Source organism: Miscanthus floridulus, chromosome 1 (assembly GCF_019320115.1).
Source record: "Miscanthus floridulus cultivar M001 chromosome 1, ASM1932011v1, whole genome shotgun sequence".
In the NCBI taxonomy this organism is placed as follows: Eukaryota; Viridiplantae; Streptophyta; class Magnoliopsida; order Poales; family Poaceae; genus Miscanthus; species Miscanthus floridulus.
The window spans coordinates 59,357,085-59,382,801 of record NC_089580.1 but is presented as its reverse complement, the minus strand read 5'-3'; the positions used below and the strand labels follow the sequence as shown (position 1 = coordinate 59,382,801).

Here is a 25,717-nt window from a genome sequence, read left to right as displayed (position 1 = left end):
CCCTGGCCAAAAAGGTTGATCATGTTTGTGTTTGCATGTTTTGCCTGGGCTCTGTGGACTTGCCGGAATAAAATGATGATTGAAAAGCATTTCCCTAAAGCGCCCACTGATGTTATATACACTGCACTGCCGTTTATGCAGAAATTGAGCTACTTAGTGCCTGTTTAGTTCCCTTCCATTTTGCAAAATTTTTTAAGATTTCTCGTCACATCGAATCTTTGGACACATGCATGAAGCATTAAATATAAATAAAAAATAAACCAATTACATAATTTAGACGAAATTCACGAGACGAATCTTTTAAGATTGGACACTAATTGTCAAATAATAACGAAAGTGCTACAGTACCATTTCGCCAACTAAACCAGGCCTTACTGAAGGACTCTGATAGGGATCGAGTCGCGCAGATGAAGGAGGACGTCCTGAGATGGCTCAAGGATTTCAACACTGGCGCTTATCCACTTTCAGATGTAGTAGAGTTTTAATCAAGTTCTTGTCTTTGAACCTTTGTTATCTTTTGTAGCCGGCAACTCCGGTCGTGTTCGCTTGGCTTATAAGTCATACTTTTTCAGTCAACGAGTAGTATTTTTTTCTCACAATAAATCAGTGAATAGTACTTTCAGCCATGGCTTATCAGCCAAGCGAACATGACAATTCTCGTTAAAAAAAAGTGTGTTCTTTGATCTCCTGATGTGTGGAAGACCTGGCTGATGCCTGGGACCTAATAATAACTACATTTGATGATAACAACAAAATCAGAACCTTCACATGTGTATTGCATAAGAATGCAGTCTTGGATTCTAGCATGCCCAGCCTTGTAACATTTAGAGCGCATTTAGATGCAACTGAATTAACCATATACGCCACTCGCAGCGAGCAGCACTTGACTGCATAGAAGATGGAGATGGAAGCAGATCGTTCTGGATGGCCGGTTTGCCCTCAGGCATGCCATTTTGCCATGCTTGCCTTGGAGCACTATAAGTCTATAACTCCACCAAGAAGATGGTATATTTGCAAGCTTCCTTAACTTGTTTTTACTTCAAACCGCTTCTGCAATACATCTTGTGCTTACCAACTGTTACTGAAATAACACAGCATAAGATGGCACGACATTTGCCCATGTGAACTTCATCGCCACCCCCCAGCAAAGCACCTCACACCTTGCCAAGCGGTTGTTTTTCGCTGAGCTAATGCTTATCCCAGATCTTCAGGCATATGAGGGTACCGAGCCTATGCGTGTATGCACCATCGATGACTCTTGCTTCGCTAAGTAGTTCGATTCGCACTTCATGTTAGTAACGTTTGGCTCTACTTTTGTTTAATAAGGCTTGTGTGGAACACTTTCACGTGAAATTCCAACAGTTTATTCATTTGTTTGTCTCTCTATTTTCTACTATTGTTTCTTTAACTAAGTTTTGCTGGAACAATGTTTTGTGTAAAATTTCATTGCTGTGAACACCTTTAGTTTGTTGACTCCGGTAGATAAGCATAGGGTCTGCTTGGTTGGACCCCACACCTTGCGATGCTGCAAGTTAGTCATGGCACACTAAGGCCTGTTTGGTTGGGCTTTTGGCTTTGGCTTTTGGCCCTAAAAGCCAAAAGCCCAACCAAAGGAGCTGTTTTTGGAGGGTGCTTTTTCAGAAGCAGCTGTTTTTCCGTAGTTTATTTTTGAAAGCTGGTTTGACTCTGTTTTTGGCTTTTGGCTTTCTGCTTTTCGAAATTGGTGGAATAAAAAGCTCTTCCATAGTTGTTTCAAGAGAGATAAAGATAAAAGGTATATTTGATACTTGTTTAACCAAACAGCTTTCAGCTTTTCTACAGCTCATAATCCACAGCAGCTTTTCCATAGCTCACAGCCCACAGCAGCTTTTTCCCACAGCCACAGCTCAACCAAACAGGGCCGTAGGTTGTTTGTTCTGTTACCAGACTGTAGTGCACCAAAGAAAGTTAGGTGTTTTCTCGGGGCTAAGTTTTGGTACGGTGGAGGATTTGATCGCCACAGTTTTGGGCGCAACACGCACGTGCAGAAAGAAGTGTTCTACGGTCATCCACCCACCCATTAAAGCTGGCATGATAGAGGGAAAAATGGGTGCATCTTTTTCACCCTTTCATTCTCTTCTCACTGAATCTTTCTCTTGTTTTGCAGCCACTTCTCAGAACTAACAAATATCTCTATTAATTCTACATGGGCTTTAGTCAATTTGCTGCCTATCTTCTCGTTATCCATCTCCAAATGTGCCTGTTGAAAGCCCATTACGTGGGCTGCGGTGGCTTAACACCACGTTTGGATGGGGATAGGGACGGGGACAGAGATAGAAAATATTGTATCATAGCTATCCGTTCTTGTACCTCATTTAATCTTAGACATTCATTCATTTCCCTATCCCTATCCTACCCCCTATATCCCAATATCCAAACGGCCCCTAAGTAATTTAGGAACTTACAGTTACGTGCTGGTCCATCTTGCTCCCCGGCCTCTCAAAACTTTCTTGCCCACCTGTTTTGGTCTCGTGTTTATTTGTCTCCAAATATTTGTAAATTTGAGGTAAAATGCATCCCTTTTTCTATTTATCTTAGGAATTTGTAAGAAGATTGTTTCTTGTTCTATTGATGATAAGCTAATTATTTTCATTTATAAGTAGCTTCTTGCATAGGCAATGTGATTTTTTCTATGGATAAAATTCCTTTTATTTATAGGAAAAAATTGGTAACTTATGTCCCATGTTGGATAGAGATGCTTCACGATAAGCATGGTTAGACCTTTTCTGTACTGGTTTTGTGGCTAATTGCATTGTCACCATTGAAGAACAACTTTCAATCTGTTGGGTTCAAGATTAATGATCTGGTTTCTCTTTGTGAAATTGCTCATCTATGCTTATGGTGAATCTATTAATACCTCTGCACTGTATGGGAAGTAGCAGCCTCTTTTTGGACACTTAGGTCTCCTCCTGTTACGGTATGCCTTCGGTTTGTCATACGGAATGCATCTTGTGGCTTGCTGTACTATATTGTTTGGAGTGAGTAACATTGAGAAGATTTGTTGCATTACGTACACCTTTTTCAGTTTTGTATTGTTTGACATTATCGATAGGTGTATTATCATTATATAATTATTGATCATGCATTAAAAAAACATATGGTCCAACTGAATTGTCCGATGTGATATTCTTACCATTTCATAGATTTGGGTCATGTTTTGCTACTTGCAAGCCAAACAGCCGCTACATGTTTATCCAACTGTGGCAAGTTTCGTGTAGGAGTCCAAATACTTACCTCATTCAATTTGCCACAACTCAATTTAGTTTGACATGGTAATCAACCAAATAGCTCTACTTTGCAAATATATGCATGTCAGAGCTTTGGCATGTGCCTAACCTTTAGTGTGGCAAACCGAACATGCCATTGTTTGCACGATTTGAAGATGGGTGCATTTTAAATTCTCTCTGTCTTGAAAGTTGAGGACGGAGTAATGTGTATGGTTTAAGGTCCTTGTTTGCTATGTTTGCGTTTGGTTCGTTTGAATAATGTTTGGACATCTTTTGATGCCTTTTTTAGGTGGATGTCATGAGATGGTGAGAGACATCAAGGAACCGCTAAAGAAGGACATGGATTACGACCACTGTCACGCTTGCAGCAAGCGCATTAAACACCCGAGAGGTCCTATATTCATCGCTGGGCACAACAGTACGAGGATGCCGTATGTTGGTGTGTTGCCGTTGGATCTAATATCGGTTCGTGTCGGCTCACCGCGTGCCGAGTTACACATGAAAGTTTCACTAACAACCAGTAAAGATGGAGATTATTATATTATATAAGATAGAAAAGCCCAAGGTTTAATTAATCCGCAAACCTCTTTGTCATGTCAGGTGCCCAGTTTCATCCTAGCCCTGCTATACTGCTCGTGCTCTGTATAGGCCGGCCCATTGGTAGCTTGGAATTTGACAGTTTTCAATTAAGAACAATAGGATTAACGGGTAACGAAAATATATGTTAAGAGCCAATCAGATTCAACTGATCTCATCACACGGATTGCCACAATTGATAACATCACACGGATCGCCAAGGTGGAAGAAGCACAAGATCCATGACATGGATTAGTTAAGGATTACTGAGTTGAATTAGTATTAAGCGTCCATCTAATCGGATACATCCCTGTAAACAACCGACATCGCCGAGCGACGTGTCGGTTCGCGAGGGATGCCTCCGAACGGACACCATCCGATCCTTGGCGACGGTTCAACACGTATAAATGGATGATCAATCAATGGAAACGATCGCAGTTCAATCATTCTCTTTCTCTCGATTACAACCACTCTCGTATCAACTGATTAGAGCAAGGCTAATAATACAGCTGGTTTGCTGGCTGTAAGGTTTCTTACAGCCTTCTCTTAGCTCACTCATATAGTAATTAGCTCTTTACAGTTAATACATGGTCCACTTTTCTTTCTCACAGACTTTCTTGGTTCTTGTGTCCAAGCCAGCTGTAAGCTTACAGCCTGCTTCTCTTCTCTCTCCTCCTTTCTCTCCTCCACCTCAGTATTTAGTCGGTTTACAGCTTACTATTATACTTGCTCTTATAGCTACTCCACTGGCGGACGGCTCTGCTCGCTCGGTCCCCGATATTTCCCGCATATCTGTCGGCTGACGACTGTTTCGTCTGCCCACCCGCCCACCCATCTATTGAGATGTGAATCCTGAGCATCTGACGCCGATCTCTACGTCAGAGGAGTCTGGTCCATCAGTTGCCTTTGCTGCTGGCTGGCCGCATCGATTTTTTTAACATATTGTGTAAACTAATTTTAAATTTAATATTGTTTAATTTTTTTTAACCAACACTTTTAGCTACGCCTATTGCTATGGCGCGACGAAATGCCTATACCGCGCTATATATGGTGGCGTGGCGGGAGGATGACGTGGCGACGACCGAGGCTGCTGACCGGTGACATGGCCGGGTCTGCCGTACCATAGACCTCGGCGCGGCACTGCCGCGCCAAGTCCCACGGCGCAGCAGGACCTGGACGCAGATAGAAGATCGGCTGCTGTTGGTGAGGGTCGGCAGCAACGCAACTATGGACCCCGGCTTCGCGTCGCGCAGCTGAACGACACCTACAGCTCTGACCCCAACGCCTTCGCCTTCCTCGACCCCTCGTCGGTGGGCTCCGAGCAAGTGTTCTAGTCCGACATGAGGCCGCGCGTCCAATCAGGGTGCCTTCTTTGGCGATTTCATGACGGCGATGACCAAGCTCAGAAGGATTGGGGTCAAGATGCCGGCCACCGGCGGCGAGATACGCCGGGACTGTCGGTTCCCGAACTAGTTGCTAGTTAATCTCATCGGTAGTGCTGCTGCGACGCATTGAAACGAATATGAAGCAAATAAATAAAGTCCATGCGTAAGTTGACAAGTTGCCACGTAACATTTTCATTGATTCAATATAAGTTCGACATAACATAACCAACTAAGCCTACAAGTTTCGGACGACAATATTCGTTCGATCTAACAAACTAAGATCTAGAAGTGTAAGGATCTCTCGGACACCTCCGTCTCTTCAGATTTATTGGTAACACATTAGGAGTGTAGTCAACGCTGGTGTGGTCGTGTTGCCGATGCGTACGGCTCGTACATACACGATTGCTTATAATCTTAGTCAGTAAATTGCCTGAAAGGAGCAAAGTCTCGAGCTGGAGAGACTCGTGAAGTTATCTGGGACAACGCCAGTCAGGTTATTCTGGCTGAGATCCAGCAGAGTGAGATTTTCATATTTAAACAAGCCCGGAGGGATTGAGGGGGTGTTTGGTTGAGCTGTGGCTGTGAGAAAAAGTTGCTGTGGGCTGTGAGCTGTGAGAAAGCTGCTGTGGGCTGTGAGCTGTAGAAAAGCTGAAAGCTGTTTGGTTAAACAAGTATAAAATATATCTTCTATCTTTATCTCTCTTGAAACAACTATGGAAGAGCTTTTTATTCCATCAATTTCGAAAAGCAGAAAGCCAAAAGCCAAAAGCAGGGTCAAACCAGCTTTCAAAAATAAACTACGGAAAAGCAGCTGCTTCTGAAAAAACAGCATCCAAAAACAGCCCCTTTGGTTGAGCTTTTGGCTTTTGGGGTCAAAAGCTAAAGCCAAAAGCTCAACCAAACACCCTGAGCCACTCAACTGATTACGAGGCAATACCAACTCCGCTAAAGAGCTGACCACACTGGTAGGAACATCACCATTCAACTTATTGGTACTAGCGTTGAAGCTCCTTAATTTGGGAAAAGAACCCAAGTCTGCACCCAGACTTCTACTGGCAAAGGAATTGAAGGACAAATCAATAATTTCTAGCTGGTGGAAGCCAGATAGATCACTGAGCGAATTAGCCAACTGATTGGTGCTAAGATTAAGTGACTGCAACCCTTCTTTCATGGAGCAAGAAGAATAGGCGAAGAACTGAGCGGACAAATTTGTGAAGGAATTTCTGGAAAGGTCAAGGGTCAGCAAGGTGTCAAGACGGCAAAGGTGGGCAAAGATGGAGGAATCGGATAGGCCATAGTTGGACTTGGACATGGCGATGCTAGGGACGACCGAGAAAGAACTGGAATCGGTTTCAGTTGCATGGATTCTGGTCTGCAGTGTTCCACCTAGTGCTGGCGGATTCAGAGTTCACCAGACTAGCAATATCATACATGATGGCCTTTTGCGTCTCGTTTAGTGGAGGCGATCGTGTGGTGGTGGCGGCGGCGGCCGCCGTTGGCACATCACTAAATTGTTACTAGCTGTGAGGCTTTTTTTTAATCAAACGGGGCACTACCTAGCTGAGACACGCTGATCTCGTCCTGCGACCAATCGTTTTATTAGTGGTGCTGTCTGCTGAAGCCCAGGGGGTCGTCGTCGTCCTCGTTTGCAGGGTCCACCCAAGGAGTGTCCATGCAGCTCATCTTCTGAGGTAGCTTCCTGCAGCCCCGCTTCACCTTCTGTATAAATAGACGTTAAAGTTAGTGCATTTCCCAAACGCATATATACTAAAGAAATATTTTTTTGAAACGGACAAGTTTATGTTTACCTCCACAAAAACCTCGAGAATGCCTGGCCCCTGCCCTCTAGACTCGTGAAGTCGAAATGCTGCTTCGTTGGACATCCTTAACAAATGTGTCGCCTGGGTACAGAAACACGTTTGGACAGTTTTAATACACATACTTAATACCAAATGGATAACAAACTGTACCATTCGAGTATCTTATAACGTATCTTTGAAGCGGGGCTATCTATAGTTGTGTGTCGTCCCTAGTGGCAACGTTGTACACATCTTCGATCACATCTTTCTCTGAGTCATCGTCAATTGCCTCCTCAGTGTACGGGGGCTTGATATATGTCCTCATAGACCTGTGAAGCCACCGCAGGTACCCGACGAAGGTGTGCTGGTCGTGTGGGGAACCCGCATGGTGTGCATGCAACCTGGTGTGCGTGCGGGGCCTCAAAGGAGGCAATGCCACCTCTACGTCGGTGCCACTCAAGATGTGTGCTCGGTGCTAGTCGTCGTATTCCACCTCAAGAAGGGGATACAACGGGTGATGCGTGGGAGAGACCATCCTGTTACAAATTGATAAATAAAGTGTTAGAGTATTCAAATTAACAATATTCAAATTAACATTATGTAGCATTGCAAAATTTGAACAACTTGTTATGTAATACGAACACAATATGAAAGCACATGTATATATTCAAAGTAATATTAACAGACATATTAAATAACATCCCTAGAAAAATAAGCATTTGACGAAACTTCATCAAGTCATCCAAATCGCCGTATCACGCACTACGAAGTACCGACACTTGAAAACTAGTATCTATACTTACAACCTTTACTACTATAAACTAACTAAATAATAAATACCTAATCAATCCCTAAACCCAAAATCCTAACTAACAGTAATCTAAACCCTAACTACCTAACCAAACCTTAACTATACTACAACACACAACCTAAACCCTAAAAACTACCTACCTAAATAAACAAATTCACTAACCTAACTATCCTAAATCACTAACCCTAACTAAAGCAACAATCATAATAACATGAAATCGAGAGAGGGAGGCACGACCATCGGCCGCTGTGTGGCGGGAGTGGGCGGGTGCGGCGGGCGCGGGCGGGCGGGCGCTGCCGGTGGGGCGCTACGCAGCGGCGGGCGAGCGTGCGCAGCGGCGGGTAGACAGACAGAGGGAGGGTGGCTCGCGAGCGATATTTACCTAGGACTGCTGTGGCAGAACCGCCTAACCGAATGCCTCCCAGGAGTGCTCATCTTCCATTAGACACTAAGCACTCGAAGGAGGACACTAAATTACGTGGTCCCGTCGGACACACCCCAAGGGAGAACCCGAAAATCCATATTTTTCCATCAGGATCATAAATGAGAGAATAAAGCTTACATCATTCTTAACCATTTCTTACATCACTTTTAATACAACATCAGAGTATAATATTTATTATTATAATAGCGAAATGTAATTATATTATCAGAGTTATGAATAATTTAATGTAACAGCGGAATATAAACATATGATCAGAATTACAGCGGAAATAATTATCTATTTACGGTATAATGAAGCATTGATATATAAACTATGACAATAGGTTTAAAACTTTCATTTATAAAAATATTTGGTGAGAGTTATAAATAAAAGCTATGATCGCTGCATAAAGAAAATCCTCTCTAAGCCCACCAGGAGGAATCCACACATAAGAGTCAACTCTAGCATCCACCTGTCACCTGTAACAGGGGGAAATAAAACCCTGAGTACTCAATTATACTCAGCAAGACCTACCCGACAGGAGAAAAGAAAAGACTCTAAGGATATGAAGGCTATCTGGCTAGTGGGTTTATTGCATCTGCAGAAAGCATTAATAAGCGTGCGTCCTTATATTCGTTTTTTATTAGCAGTGCATTAGTTCATCAACTAACTATTCTATGTAAGCACCTATACTACTTTCAAACAGGTAGTAAGCAATCAGATTTCCTTTTGCCCTTTTTTATCTTCCAGTTCTTACTACGGTGCTAGACACAAAACAAGCCGTACCGGATTGCCCGACGATTCGCGAATCAATGCCCCAGCTAGGTACCCCAAAAACACACACCCCGCTTGTACCCCGGACACAAGCAGAACCAATCCACTACCCTCTTGTCACGGGGTCCAGGTCCCCGTCTAAACTGGGACTCCAAGCCTCCGCCCCTAAGTCCCGGACTTAGTGCAGTGCAAGGACCTTCTAACTCAAAAACCACCATGACAGTTGGTTTGGAAAGAGTCAGAACCCATGACAAGAGAGTAACAAGTCTTCTAAGCGCCCATACACAAGTATGTGCTCGGGATAATAAATCTGTGACTTGTCTCGATGACTTATGCAACGATCGGTCCTTAACCGACACAGATAGGGAAAAACAGTGTAACCAAGCTATGTCCCATTGGCCGCATGACACAACCTCTTACACCCACCAAAACCCAAACCATATGCCTACCCAATCACCATTTTTCCTTTCCACCATTTATATTTTTCCATGTGATAATAATACAGTAATATATTTTTTATATCTCGTGAGTGACAGGTAATCACTCGACTTCTATCGGAGTCCTGTAGCATAGCAATCTACACGATCCTGTCATACTGGTAAGACCCATAGGATAAAGATATATATATATATATATATATATATATATATATATATATATATATATATATATATATATGCAAGTGAGTTTCATTCAACTCCTTAAAACTTAATGCACAAATATAATTTAAAGTGCAGAATAATAGGGGTTATGCACCGGGGCTTGCCTAGGTAAGATTTAATCAGAAGTTAGCTTTCCATCATGGCGACATGATCTCCAAAAGTACCATTCTCCAGCAACTCTCAATGACTCCGCGATCCATCGATGTCCCTATTATGATATGCAATGTGATGCAATGCAAAGACGTAATTAATCAACTGCAATCGTGACTCGTAGAAATACGATTTACGCCTTTTAAGCTAACGAGCTAGTTCTAACGATGATCGTACTTAGGCTACATATCCACATCGTCGATTAAGGCATTATTTTCCAATAAATATTTTAGTTATACAAACCCAAGTTGTTTCTTTATTTTATTCTATCGATTTACTCATTATTCGAAATAGGGCATCATTATCTATCTAGCAACTAATTATTCTAGAGCTACAACAATTACAGTGAGTACCTAATATTGCTAGGAGCCTACTGTAAAAATTTCAGATCCAACACTATTACCAATTTATCACAACAATTCCTTTAAGTTTATATTTTTACAATATTAAGTACCTTAAATTAATTATATAGCTTCCAAGAATATTATTACACTATATGAACAAAGTATACTAACAGGTAGATCATGATTTTAGGAGACTAACATGATTGATTTCATAATTTTTGGACCCCTATACTATTTTATATTGATTTTACAAGTTAAACTAGAAACCTTGATTAGAAAAGCATTTAGGAAATGAAAAAGGACCGGCGGCCACCCCTTTCGGCCCATCGGCCAGGTCCGGCCCAAGCCAGGGCGGGGCTGCACGGGGCATAATCAGCCTAGCGACGGCCCAAGGCCGGGAGGCCCGCGCGCGCCAACGTTTTTGCAGAAACGACCCTGGATTTCAACGAAAGTAACCTACAGTCCTTTTCACTATTGCTCTCTCTCTCTGACGCTTTCACCCAGCCCCCTAGGATTTCTCCTAATTCGAGTGCACCCGCCCCCGCTGACTCCATGCACGACGGCGTGGCTCCGTCTGACACTGCCCTGCTACGCCGGTCAACAGAGCAAGGCGTCGACTAAAGGAGTAGGCCGACGAGCACTGCGGAGCCAAGACAAAACCCTAGGTGCCGATTCGGGGCCGAATGGTGACTTCTAACGCTCTGACCACGCTGGCGGACTAAAAGCTATGGCGACATGACTGTTCCAACGACCTGCAACCTCAGAGACAGAAACAAAAAGATGGGAGAGCATCAGGACCTTACCCCAGACACAGCTACGGTGTCGTCTGGAGCGGAAACGGCCCGTGCTAGGATGGCCACGTGCATGGTGAAGGGCGGCGGCGCTCTGAGCGTGGCGCGGCCGTGTCAGCACGTCACCGGTGAAGGTCCTGACCAAGCCGAGACGAGCACCAGATATAGGAGGTTAAGGCAAGTTAGAAATTGCATTCGATCGAACTGCTACCGCTGCCTCGGGCCTTACCCCCAAATGTGCTCTGTAACGGCGGTGAGCTGATCGGCAGGGACGAAAATGCCAAATTAGCCAGCAACGGAGCACTTCTGGTTCTCTATGTGGGTTGGGCGACGCGAAGAATCGACTCGAGACAGACCACGCATTGTGAATATGAATGGTGCCTGCCGACAGCAACACGAGGGTGCGGCAGGGCACAGTGCACGACACAGGGCGTGATTTGTCTTGTTGGGTCGTGCGAGTGACAGGGCGGCTGTGCTACCGGACGACAGAGATGGGCGGCTACACGACGGGGCCACCTGACCTTGTCCGAGAGCGGGCGGCTGAAGCGAAACGGCGAGCACGCGGGAAGGGCATCGTCAACCCGACAAGGCGATAGCTCGATGAGACGGCCACAACGCAGGCGCAACGACCCAGCGTGCAGTAGCCGTGCAGTGTCGCGACGTGCATAATGGCGGCAGGTATGCGTGGTGCTGGCCAAGCACGGCGCGACGGGATGCGACACAATGCGGGCACAGCGGCTCAGCGCGACTGCTCATGCGCACCCAGCAACGCAACAACGAGGCAACAACGGCGCGCGACAAGGCAGGCAGCGTCGGTCAGCCGGGTCGCAGACCTATGCCAGCACGCGAGAGCAGTGCCACGGCCGGCAACAGCCTGCGCACAGCAGGGGGGCGGCTGCGGTCATGCCGGACCTGGCGTGCCGCCGACGACCACAAGGCCAGCCAGCGGGGCAGGGCACGACAGGGGTGCGACCAGGCGACCGGTGACAGCAGCACAGCGACGGTGGCTAGGCTCGGCCAGGCGCTCAGCCGGCAGGCCAGGCCACAGCGCGGCCAGACACGGCAGACGCGCTGAGGCGCGTGGTGACCGCGGCCACAAGCTGAGCAGCCGAAACCAGCGCCGTGCACGGCTGCCAACCAGTGCGGTTAAGGTTCGACCAACCTCACTAATCCAAAGTCCATGCCACCAGCTAGCTAGGGAAGCAATCAGCGCGATGAAAGAGCGACTAGGGAAAAAGATACGAGAAGGCCAAGACGAGTTCGTCGCGTAGCGCGCCGGTTCACGAACAAAACACCGAGCATGGTTCCTCGTGTGTTCTAGCGAGTTTCGAGCAATTCTTGGGATAACCCCGCTACGTCAGACCATTCTACGAACCACTCCACGCCAAAGTACTCACCATGATGCAACTAGCGATACAAGGATATAAAGTTTTACCTAAAAGGAGCAAAGTCTCGAACTTGGAGAGACTCGTGAAGTTATCTGGGACAACACCAGTCAGGTTATTCTGGCTGAAATCCAGCAGAGTGAGATTTTCATATTTAAACAAGCCCGGAGGGATTGAACCACTCAACTGATTACGAGGCAATACCAACTCGGCTAAAGAGCTGACCATACTGGTAGGAACATCACCATTCAACTTATTGGTACTAGCGTTGAACTCCTTAATTTGGGAAAAGAACCCAAGTCTGCACTCAGACTTCTACTGGCAAAGGAATTGAAGGACAAATCAATAATTTCTAGCTGGTGGAAGCCAGATAGATCACTGAGCGAATTAGCCAACTGATTGGTGCTAAGATTAAGTGACTGCAACCCTTCTTTCATGGAGCAAGCAGAATATGCGAAGAACTGAGCGGACAAATTTGTGAAGGAATTTCTGGAAAGGTCAAGGGTCAGCAAGGTGTCAAGACGGCAAAGGTGGGCAAAGATGGAGGAATCGGATAGGCCATAGTTGGACTTGGACAAGGCGATGCTAGTGACGACCGAGAAAGAACTGGAATCGGTTCCAGTTGCATGGATTCTGGTTTCTGGTCTGCAGTGTTCCACCTAGTGCTGGCGGATTCAGAGTTGACCAGACTAGCAATATCATACATGATGGCCTTTTGCGTCTCGTTTAGTGGAGGCGATCGTGTGGTGGTGGCGGCGGCGGCGGCCGGTGGCACATCACTAAATTGTTGAGCTTTTTGGTACCAAGCGGGGCACCATCTAACTGAGACATGTCGATCTCGTCCTGCGGCCAATCGTGCCACTGGTGATACTATCTGCGGAAGCCCAGGGGGTCGTCGTCGTCGTCCTCGTTTGCAGGATCCTTCCCAGCGCTATGATGTGGTGGTGTATGCACCGCGAAAGTGGCACCTGTTACCGGCTGAGAAGAGCCGGCTGGTGTCTTCAAAGAGCCAGAAGACGTGCCACCTAGCCGCGCCGCGACTGTTGGTTCCACCCAAGAGTGTCCATGCAGCTCATCTTCTGAGCTAGCTTCCTGCAACCCCGCTTCACCTTCTGTATAAATAGACGTTAAAGTTAGTGTATTTCTCAAATGCATTTACACTAAAGAAACATTTTTGAAACGGACAAATTTATGTTTACCTCCACCAAAGCCTCAAGAATGCCTGGCTCTTGCCCTCAAGACTCGTGAAGCCGAAACACTGATTCGTTAGACATCCTTGACAATTGTGTCGCCTAGGTACAGAAATATGATTGGACAGTTTTAGTACACATACTTAATACCAAATGGATAACAAATTGTACCATTCGAGTATCTTACCACGTGTCTTCGAAGCGGGGCTCTCTATAGTTGTGTGTCGTCCCTAGTGGCAACGTCGTACACATCTTCGATCACATCTTCCTCTGAGTTCTCATCAATCGCATCCTCAGTGTACGGGGGCTTGCTATGTGTCCTCATAGACCTGTAAAGCCACCACAGCTACTCGTCGAAGGTGTGCTGGTCATGTAGGGGACCCGCATGGTGTGCATGCACCTTGGTGTGCGTGCGAGGCCTCAAAGGAGGCGAGGCCATCTCTGTGTCGGTGTCACTCAAGATGTGTGTTCGGTGTTGGTCGTCGTATTCCACCTCAAGAAGGGGATACAATGGGTGCTGCGTGTGAGGGACCATCCTGTTACAAATTGATAAACAAAGAGTTAGAGTATTCAAATTAACAATATTCAAATTAACATTATGTAGCATTGCAAAATTTGAACCACTTGTTATGCAATACGAACACAATATAAAAGCACATTAATATATTCAAAGTAACATTAACTGACATATTAAACAACTTCACTAGGAAAATAAGTATTTGACGAAACTTCATCAAGTCATCCAAATAGCCGTATCACGCACTACTAAGTACCGACACTTGAAAACTAGTATCTATACTTACAACCTTTACTACTATAAACTAACTAAATAATAAATGACTAATCAATCCCTAAACCCAAAATTCTAACTAACAGTAACCTAAACCCTAACTACCTAACCAAACCTTAACTATACTACAACACACAACCTAAACCCTAAAAACTACCTACCTAAATAAACAAATTCACTAACCTAACTATCCTAAATCACTAACCCTAACTAAAACAACAATCATAATAACATGAAATCGAGAGAGGGAGGTACCTTGATATGAGCGGGCGGCTGACGGCCGTGACGCGCTGGAGTTCGTGGCACGGCTAGCGCAGGCGCTGTGTGGCGAGAGTGGGCGGGCGTGGGCGGCCGGCCGGCGGGGCGCTGCACGGAGGCAGGCGGGCGGGTGGGCGAGCGGGCGCGGCGGGGGGCAGGCAGACAGAGGGAGGCGGCTTGCGGGTGTTATTTACCTAGGACTGCTATGGCAGAACCGCCTAACCGATTGCCTCCCAGGAGTGCTTGTCTTACATTAGACACCTAGCACTCGAAGGAGGACACTAAATTACGCGATCCCATCGGGCACACCCCAAGGGAGAATCCGAAAATCCACATTTTTCCATCAGGATCACAAATGAGAGAATAAAGGTTACATCATTCTTAACCATTTCTTACATCACTTTTAATACAATATCAGAGTATAATATTTATTATTATAATAGCGGAATGTAATCATATTATCAGAGTTATGAATAGTTTAATGTAACAGTGGAATATAAACATGTGATCAGAATTACAGCGGAAATAATTATCTATTCATGGCATGATGAAGCATTGATATGTAAACTATGACAACTGGTTATAAAACTTTCATTTATAAAAACATTTGGTGAGAGTTATAAATAAAAGCTATGATCGCTGCATAAAGGAAATCCTCTCTGAGCCCACCAGGAGTAATTCACACACAAGAGTCAGCTTAGCATCCACCTGTCACCTGCAACAGGGGGAAATAAAACCCTGAGTACTCAATTGTACTCAGCAAGACCTACCCGACAGGAGGAAAGAAAAGACTCCAATGATATGCAAGGCTATCTGCCTGGTAGGTTTATTGCATCTGCAGGAAGCATTACTAAGCGTGCGTCCTTATATTTAATTTTTATTAGCAGTGCATTAGTTCATCAACTAACTATTCTATGTAAGCACCTATACTACTTTCAAGTAGGTGGTAAGCAATCAGATTTCCTTTTGCCATCTTTTATCTTTCAGTTCTTACTACGGTGCTAGACACAAAACTAGTCGTACCGGATTATCCGGTGATTCATGAATTAATGCCCCCAGCTGGGTACCCTAAAAACACACGCTCCGCTTATATCCCGAGCACAAGCAGGACCAACCCACTACCCTCCTGTCACGGGGTCCAGGTCCCCGTCCAAACTGGGACTCTAAGCCCCCGCCCCTGAGTCCCAGACTCAGTGCGGTGCAAGGACCTCCTAACCCAAAAACCACCATGACAGTCGGTCCGAAAAGAGCCGGAACCCATGACAAGAGAGTAATAAATCTCCAAGCGCTCATACACAAGTATGTGCTTAGGATAATAAATTTATGACTTGCCTCGATGTCTTATGCAACGACCGGTCCTTAACCGACATAGATAGGAAAAACAGTGTAACCAAGCGATGTCCCATTAGCCGTAGGACACCCACCAAAACCCAAACCATATCCCTACCCGGTCACCATTTTTCTTTTCCACCATTTATATTTTTCCAAGTGATAATAATACAGTAATATATTTTCTATACCTCGCGAGTGACAGGTAATCACTTGACTTCTACCGGAGTCCTGTAGCTTAGCAATCTACACGATCCTGTCATACTAGTAAGACCCATAGGATAAAGATATATATATGCAAGTGGGTTTCATTCAACTCCTTAAAACTTAATGCACAAATATAATTTAAAGTGCATAATAATAGGGGTTATGCATCGGGGCTTGCCTGGGTAAGATTTAATCAGAAGTTAGCTTTCCATCATGGTGACACGATCTCCAAAAGTACCATTCTCCAGCAACTCCTGATGACTCCGTGATCCATCGATGTCCCTATTATGATATGCAATATGATGCAATGCAAAGACGTAATTATGATATGACTGTAATTAATCAACTGCAATCGTGATGCCTTTCAAGTTAACGAGTTAGTTCTAACGACGACCATACTTAGGCTATGTATCCACGTCGTCAATTAAGGCGTTATTTCCCAACAAATATTTTACTTATACAAACCCAAGTAGTTTCTTTATTTCATTCTATCGATTTACTCATTATTCGAAATAGTGCATCATTATCTATCTCACAACTAATTATTCTGGAGCTACAACAATTACAATGGATACCTAATATTGCTAGGAGCCTACTGTAAAAATTTTAGATCCAACACTATTACCAATTTATCACAACAATTCATATAAGTTTATATTTTTACAATATTAAGTACCTTAAATTAATTATATAGCTTCCAAGAATATTATCAAACTATGTGACAAAAGTATACTAATGGGTAGATCATGATTTTTGGAGACTAACAAGATTGGTTTCATAATTTTTGGACCCCTATACTATTTTATATTGATTTTACAAGTTAAACTAGAAACCTAGATTAGAAAAGCATTTAGGAAATGAAAAAGGACCGGCGGCCACCCCTTTCGGCCCATCGGCCAGGTTTGGCCCAAGCCGGGTGGGGCTATGCGCGGCGCAATGGGCCCAGCGACGGCTCAAGGCCAGGAGGCCTGCGTGCGCCAACGTTTTTCCAGAAATGACCCTGGATTTCAACAAAAGTGACCTATAGTCCTTTCCACTATTGCTCTCTCTCTCTCTGACGCTTTCACCCAGCCCCCCAGGCTTTCTCCTAATTTGAGTGCACCCACCCTCGGCAACTCCACACGCAATGACGTGGCTCCGGCTGACACTGCCCTGCTACGCCGATCAACAAAGCGAGGCGCCGACTAAAGGAGTAGGCCGACGAGCACCGTAGAGCCAAGATGAAAACCTAGGTGCCGATTCGGGGCCAAACGGTGACTTCTAACGCTCTGACCATGTCAGCGGACTAAAAGCTATGGTGGCACGACTGTTCCAGTGACCTGCGACCTCGGAGACAGAAACAAAAAGATGGGAGAGCATTAGGACCTTACCCTAGACACGACTACGGTGTCATCTAGAGCGGAAACGGCCCATGCTAGGATGGCCACGTGCATGGTGAAGGGCGGCGGCGTTCTAAGCGTGGTGCAGCCGTGTCAGCATGTTGCCGGTGAAGGTCCTGACCAAGCCGAGAAGAGCACCAGATATAGGAGGTTAAGGCGAGTTAGAAATTGCATTCGATTGAACTACTACCATTGCCTTGGGCCTTGCCCCCAAATGTGCTCTGTAACGGTGATGAGTTGACCGATGGCGACGGAAATGCCAAATTGGCTGGCAATGGAGCACTTTTGGTTCTCTATTTGGGTTGGGCATTTAGCTAGCTTCGTGACCTAGCTACTGACACGAAGAATCAGCTCGAGACGGACCATGCATTGTGAACTTGAATGACACCTGCCGACAGCAGCACGAGGGCGCGACAGGGCACAGTGCATGACACAGGGCGTGATTTGTCTTGTTGGGTCGTGCGAGTGACAGGGCGGCTACGCTACTGGACAGCGGAGATGGGCGGCTACATGATGGGGCCACCTGGCCTTGTCCAAGAGCGGATGGCTGAAGTGAAATGGCAAGCACGTGGGAAGGGCATCGTCAACCTGACAAGGCGGTAGCTCGACGAGACGGCCACAGCGCTGGTGCAGCGACCCAGCGTGCAGTAGCCGCGCAGTGTCGCGACGTGCATAATGGCAATAGGTATGCGTGGCGCTGGTCGAGCGTGGTGCAACGAGATGCGACACAACACGGGCACAGTGGCTCAGCGTGACTGCTCATGCGCGCCCAGCAACGCAATAGCAAGGCAACAATGGTGCGCAACAAGGCAGGCAATGTCGGTCAGCCGGGTCGTAGACCTATGCCGGCACGCGAGAGCAGCGCCACAGCCGGCAATAGCTTGCGCATAGTAGGGGGCAGCGGCTGTGGTCATGCTAGACCTAGCGTGCAGCCGATGGCCATAAGGCTGGCTAGCCGAGCAGGGCACGACAGGAGTGCGACCATGTGACCGGCGACAGCAGCACGACGATGGTGGATAGGCTCAGCCAGGCACTCAACCGGCAGGCCAGGCCACAGCACGGCTTGACACGGTAGATGCACTGAGGCACGTGGTGACTGCGACCACAAGCTGAGCAGCCGAATCCAGCGCCGTGCACATTTTTTAAAGCGATGCCAAGGCTGCCAACTAGTGCGGTTAAGGTTTGACCAACCTCACTAATCGAAAGTCCATGCCACCAACTAGCTAGGGAAGCAATCGGCGTGATCAAAGAGCGACTAGGGAAAAAGATACGAGGAGGCCTAGATGAGTTCGTCGCGTAGCACGTCGGTTCACGAACAAAGCACCGAACGTGGTTCTTTGCGTGTTCTAGCGAGTTTTGAGCAATTCTTGGGATAACCCCGCTATGTCAGACCATTCTACGAACCACTCCACACCGAAGTACTCACCATGATGCAACTAGCGATACAAGGATATAAAGTTAGTGTTTAAGAAATTTAGCTAGAATCTAAATGCTAACACGTCATTGTCTATCGTTTTCGACTTCGGAAATTATAACTTTGAGTTTTGAACTAACATCTAAGAACTACTCAACTAGTTAGTTCAATATAACTCGCCATGAGTGATACTTTTAAACATCACTACAAGCATTGCCGTCTTAACGAAATTCAATCTTTGAGCTATCAGAAATACCATGGAACAATGCCTATTTACTAAATCAACGGTTGCATTCCATCTACTAAACTTGCACTTAAATTTTTATTTAAGTACCACTTACAAGTTATATTTTATTTTTGTTTATAAAAATTATTTTTCATGCTCACAAGCAAACTGCTTCTCATATTTTCTTGTTAAGATCTCATTAACTTATTTAAGTAACTACTCACTATATTAATAGATCTATTTCTCCGACCATAATCTTAGTGCTAAGCGAGCTCATAACACCAGATGTGTCAAAACTGTCACGCCGTTAGATCGGTGGCGCGGCAGACCCTACCACGTCACCGGTTAGCAGCCCTGATCGTCGCCACGTCATCCTCCTGCCGCGCCACCATGTATGGCGTGGCATAGGCGTTTCGTCGCGCCATGGCAATATGCGTGGCCAAAAGTGTTAGTTTTGAAAAAAACAATGTTAGATTTAAAATTAGTTTACAAAAAGTGTTAAATTTAAAAAAAAAATCACCGCATCTGCCCCACGATGGGCAAATCGGTGGCCTTTTTGCATGGAGATCAATGACAGGCAGAGGCTAGGACTGATGTCAAGGCTTCCGGCGGAGTCAACTACGACCCCCTCATTACCGGGGGCCTTAGCCTACTCCTCAACCTCTCTGCGGGGTCTGCATGCCTTCTACTCCCACGGGCTCATTTCCCGCAACTTCCATGCCACCTGCAACGACGGTGCGCTCCACCTCTACAAAAGCTTATGGCCTCACGCTTTCCCGCCCCCTTCTTGCCTATTGCGAGGCCGTCGAGGGGCTTGCCATGCGCCCATCGGGCCACATCATGCTTTTTTGGCCATGCCCACGCAGGGGTGTTTGCCATAGTCAACCAATCTGAGGTGTCACAACTTCGAGCGTTGTCTCGCACCTGGTGCACGTCTGTGGTCCATTTGGGGCCAACATGAACAAAGGTGTTGGGAAACATTTGCCATCTGTTCAATTAGATTAGTAACTGCATTAGGTAGTTAATGATGTCTTTTTGGAGGCACCACTTTCGAGAGTCCTTTCGAGGTGTCCTTTCACCATGTATACATATGCAACATCACAATGGAATCAATACAAACAATAATTCACTCTTAATTCTAAGTTCATTCTCTATTTCTAGTTCCTATTCTAAACACAAGATGGTAGATGTGGAGAGGGGAGGGAAGACGTGCGACTGGGTACTGAGTATGGGTCCTATGATTAACAGAACCTCAAAACGTTGTTTGCTTTAGAGTTGTAGAGACTTAATGGTGTATCTGGTTCATGGGACGGGACGAGCCACAATGGGTTATCTCATTTTTGTTGGTGTTTGGTTGAGAGACAAGGTGGGATGGGTCCATTACATGAGGAAACCATGTTACTATTGTTACTTGAATAGAGTCCTCCTCTATGTTGTCCAGACGGGCGAGTGCGTGAATGAAGAAAGCAAAGACGGCTCATAAGTTAGACCTAGAGATGGCAACGGGTATATACCCATCGGGTATTCCTATCTCATACCCATACCCGCGAGATAAAATTTTACCCGCTAAATTACCGATACCCATGCACGGGTAGAAGACTTCACCCATACCCATACCTGTGCGGGTAAACTCATACCCGAATGTATACCGGCTACAAACCAAAAGAACATGAATATATTATATTATTAAAATCATTGTCAATTCTTTATCAATAGTGTGACACCCCAGTTGTCAATTTTAAGTTAAGCAGTGAATTAAATCTAATCTAAACAAGTCAAAGGATGATTGTGAGTTTTAGTTTAACACCTAACAAGTGGTGACAGAGGTGGAGTCAAATTCTTTCAAATATGACCTAACTTAAACTTTTCAAAGGCAAAGACAAAACTCTTTTGTTTAAAAGTAAATTTTATTTCAAAACGTGCATGAGTAGTTTTAATCATGTCTTTTCATGTGCATCACCTAATCATGAACATATTTTGGTCACATGAAAAGTTGCATGTTGTTTTGGATCAAAAAGTTATATGAAATGATAATTTCCGCTTTGCTTAAAAACACTTTAGTTAATTGAGTAGAAACATGTGATGTCAACTAAACCTTGCATTCATGTTTAATCAACTTTAATTGAACTCTTGAACAAAAATTAGTTAGGGATTAAATTTGAAAAATGTCAAGAAAGTGCTTAAAAAATCCAAAACCCTAGCTTAAGCCTTTCTCATGATCCCTTTTTGCATAATTTGTAACTTTGCTTTTTATTCAAAATATGAAAGATTTGTCTAAATAAAAGTTGTAGAGTAGGTTGTAAGGAAAATGGGCCCTAGGCCCATTTACTTTGGATTTTGGTGTTTGATGACCAACACAACCAAATTGGACTAATGAATTTGCAAGTGATTGTTTTGTAGTTCAATAGGGTGCAAGACGTGGCTTAGACAAAGGCGACGTAATGATCCAATGATCAACACCATAAGCAAGAGCATAGAAGTACAAGAGAAGACCTAAGATATCAAGCAAAGTCCAAGCACGAAAATAGGAACTAAGCCGGATGCAAGATCACGAAGAAACGAGCTCACAGAAGTAATCGGACACTGGTAGCACAGTAACCGGATGCCCCGATCAAGAGGCTCGGCAACAACAGCGACCGGACGCTGAACGAGCAAATCAACCGAATGTAGGACAACAGATTCCGATCGAGTATAGAGAGGTTCTAGAGCGGCAAAACTGCGACCGGACGCGTCCGGTGGCAAGTGAGTGGACACTAGCAGTGTCCGATCAGTTGATCACGGCTCTAATGGCTAGGATGACTGGACGCGTCTGATCAGGATGACCTGAGCGTTCGGTCAGTAGCAGAAAAGCGAGATTTTGCCCCCAATGGCTACTTTCTCGGTGGGGCTTATAAATACAACCCCAACCGGCCAAATGAGTAGAGTGGAGTTGAGGAAACATATCAAGAGTGTTGATACACCATTTTAGTGATCTCCACTTGCATAGTGGTTAGTGATTCATTAGGTGATTAGCGTAGGTGCTTTGTGAAGTGCTTAGGTTGATTAGACCACCGCTTATGTGCTACGCCTAGTGTTTAGTGAGGTTTGCATACCTCTTACTACTCGGTACTTGCATGCACCATTGTTGTACATCAGAGGGGCTTGTAGTCTTGCGAGATCACACCAACCGCGTTTATGGTGTGGCCGCCATCATGTACCAGAGGGAACAAGGCCCACGGTGTTTTGGCCAAAAGCTTGATAGTGAAGATGGCGGGGAGCATCCAGGAGAGGCTTGCCAGAAGGCACGTCGGAGACCCATTTGTGCCTAGGGAAGGCCTGAGGCTATCCATGGAGTTACCCGACTGGGAGCTTGGCCCTTGCGAGGGATTCCTTACGAGGGGCTCCAACGAGGACGAGGGGGAAACTTGCGTGCTTCTCGATACCTCGGTAAAAATACCGGAGTCATCAAAGGGAGTTTGGATATCTCTACTTTGCTCTTTAGCTTCCGCATTTACATTGGTTACATTACTCCTTTTGCGGTAGAGATAGCAAGACACTAGCGAAACCATAGTTGCACATTTAGATAGTTTATCTATTGCATAAGGTTTTGCTAGGATTAGAAAAAGAGGCCATAGTTTAGAAGTAGATTTTTAAGTTGCCTAATTCACCCCCCCCTCTTAGGCGTCACAGTCCCCTACAAGTGGTATCAAAGCCATTTGGCTCAATTTGGACCTTTGGCTTAACCGCCGTTGAGCCGACGCTATTTAGAGTGATTGGGATGGATACCTCTAGGCCTCCGCACTTTGATGACACTAACTTCCCCTATTATAAAGCTAGAATGGCTTGGTACCTTGAGGCAGTTGATTTGGGAGTTTGGAGAGTCACTCATGATGGGATGAAACACATTAAGAATCCTGATAAACCCACGAAGAGTGAAGAAAAAGAAATTTATTTCAATGCTAGAGCTAAAAATTGCTTGTTTGAATCATTTAGTATGGATGTGTTTAACCAAGTGTTTACTTTAAATATGGCACATGAAATTTGGTTAAAACTTCAAGAGCTCCATGACGGCACATCAAATGTCTGTGAGCAAAAACATTGTCTAGCTAAACAAAATTATGATTCCTTTAAAATTAATGATGATGAGCTTGTTCATGATATGTATTCTTGTTTGAATCTAATTATCAATGAGCTCCATTAAATTGGATTAACAAAGCTAGATGATGCGGACATCGTGAGGAAGATCATCTCTGTGCTACCACAAAAGAAATATGCAAGCATCATCACCATCCTTCACAACATGAAGGACTTGAGCACCATGACCCTGGGCATAGTCATTGGCAAGATAGTGGCATTTGAAATGTCATGTAAGATGGGTCAAGAAGAAGCCTCTTCATCGAGCAAAGGCAAAGCTCTCGCATGTAGCGAGAAAAAGAAGATGAAGGGCAAGCTAGTTGAGACAAGCTCTAGCTCAAGCTCCTCAAGTGAAGATGAAGAAGAAGATGAGGACGACGATGATGATGATGATGATGAATCAAGTGAAGATGATCAATCTTCCTCCTCCACCTCCGACCTTGATGAAGAATCAATAAAACTAATCAACAAGGTGGAGAAGATGATCCAAAGGCTCAATGTCAAGGGTGTGCCCATCCAAATCCAAGATCTCATTTTCACCAATCAAATAAATGAGCAAAGAAAGAGAGGATGCTATGGATGCGGCGAGTTGGGGCACTTTGTGGAAGTTTGTCCAAACAAGCCCACACCTAAGACAAAGAAGAAGGAATGCAAGAACCAAGCCCTCACATCAATAAAGTCATGGGAAGATTCTTCAAGTGAAGAAGAGCACCATCATAAGAGGCGAGGGCGCAAGCACTCATCATCAAGCTCTTCTCATATGTGCCTTATGGCACGAGGTAACAAAAGCTCATCCTCTAGTGAGAGTGATAGTGATGATGAAATGCCTTCTTATGAGGAAATTGTGCAACAAAATCTTAATTATGCTAAAGTTTGCAGTAGTCAACAAAAGAAGCTCGAAAAATTAAAAGAAAAGCTAGATAGTTCACAAAAAGCATATAAAACTTTGCTAATCTCAATGTTGAACTATCTACTAAAATTGAGCAACTTAAGGCTAGTGCAACAACAAATGCATGCACAATCAATGATGAGCAACTTGCAAAGAAAAATGAAAAATTAAACGAAAAGTTAGCTAGCTCACAAGATGCTTATAAAAGTTTCCTTGCTAAAATGGAAACTATGTGCAAACATTATGATGAGCTAACTAATAAAGTTGCTAATATTGAAGCCGTTAGTTCAACCCCCACCAAGGCATCTAAAAAGAAAAGTTCTATCTTTAACATATCTAAAAAGGATGCCTCTACTTCTTGTAACGATTTATGTTTAGACTCACCCTTGTACAACCAAGTTTGTGTTGAGAAAGTTGTTATAGATACATGCACACAAGAGGTTGCAAAGGAGAATGAGCAACTCAAGCAAGAAGTAGCTCACCTTACCAAGGACTTGACTCAAGTGAAAGGCAAGGCAAAGCAAGCCCAACTTCATCAAGATCACACCGTCAAGGGAGTGAAAAAGCTTGATGAAGGACAAACCATGGTTTGCTATGTGTGCCACAAGGAAGGGCACAAGTCCTATGAGTGCAAGGTGAAGAATGTGAGAGGAGCAAAGAAGAAAGAGAAGAAGCAAACAAGCAAGCTCTCCAATACCTACACCAACAAGGTGGACAAGAAGGCCTCCACACCATACTTGTTAAAAAAGAAGAAAAATGACAAGGTGGTGGCCATCAAGGTGAACAAGCAAGCCATCAATGGGGTCAAATACTTTTGGGTGCCAAAGGAAATCATCTCCAACATGAAGAGCACCAAGAAGGTTTGGATCCTGAAAGGGAAGTGAGAAGTCCGTTGGACTTCGGGGAATTTGGAGACTTCGCAAAGTATGGGTGCATTTCATAGGGTGCATCATGATGGTCAAAATCATTGCCAAGTGCGTTAGTGAATACTATAGACCCAAATTCCCCTTCCTATGTTTGGTAACTAGATTCAATTTCTTTCAAGTAGTATCAATTTGAATTTCCTACAAGTGATATTTCTTACTAATCGGTATCTTTAAGCATCTAGTTACTTTTCATGCCTATGTTTGCATTTGCATGCTTATATCTTTTGTCATGCATACACTAGGTATATCTTATGGTAGGCTTGCTCAGTTTCATTCTTATTCCTTGGAGCAATCCTACATGGTTTAAAATTGTTTAGGAGCATGATACATAGCTTGTCTTTCGATTGTTCATCTAATATGTGCCAAAGTCCAAATTGTAAATAATTTCTCCTGAATATCGCCTTCGAAAATGACTCTCACATTTATGTGATGTCATCTTTCAAGTGGTATTTTTTATTCCAAAATCAATGTGCATGTTTCCTACAAGTATTCTATACTTGTGTGTACAAATTTAGGGAGATGTTACTCTACAAGTTGGATGCTTTGAGACTAACACCTTTTCAAGCTCATCATATGTGTAGTAGTCTCATTGAAAGGAAAATGGAGTCCTCGGAGTTAAGCATCGTACT

General features: G+C 44.7%; 1 pseudogene; it reads left to right on the top strand.

The window, feature by feature from the left end:
• Positions 1–805: 805 nt before the first annotated feature.
• LOC136457461 (uncharacterized) lies at positions 806–4,691 on the top strand (annotated as a pseudogene).
• Positions 4,692–25,717: the final 21,026 nt, after the last annotated feature.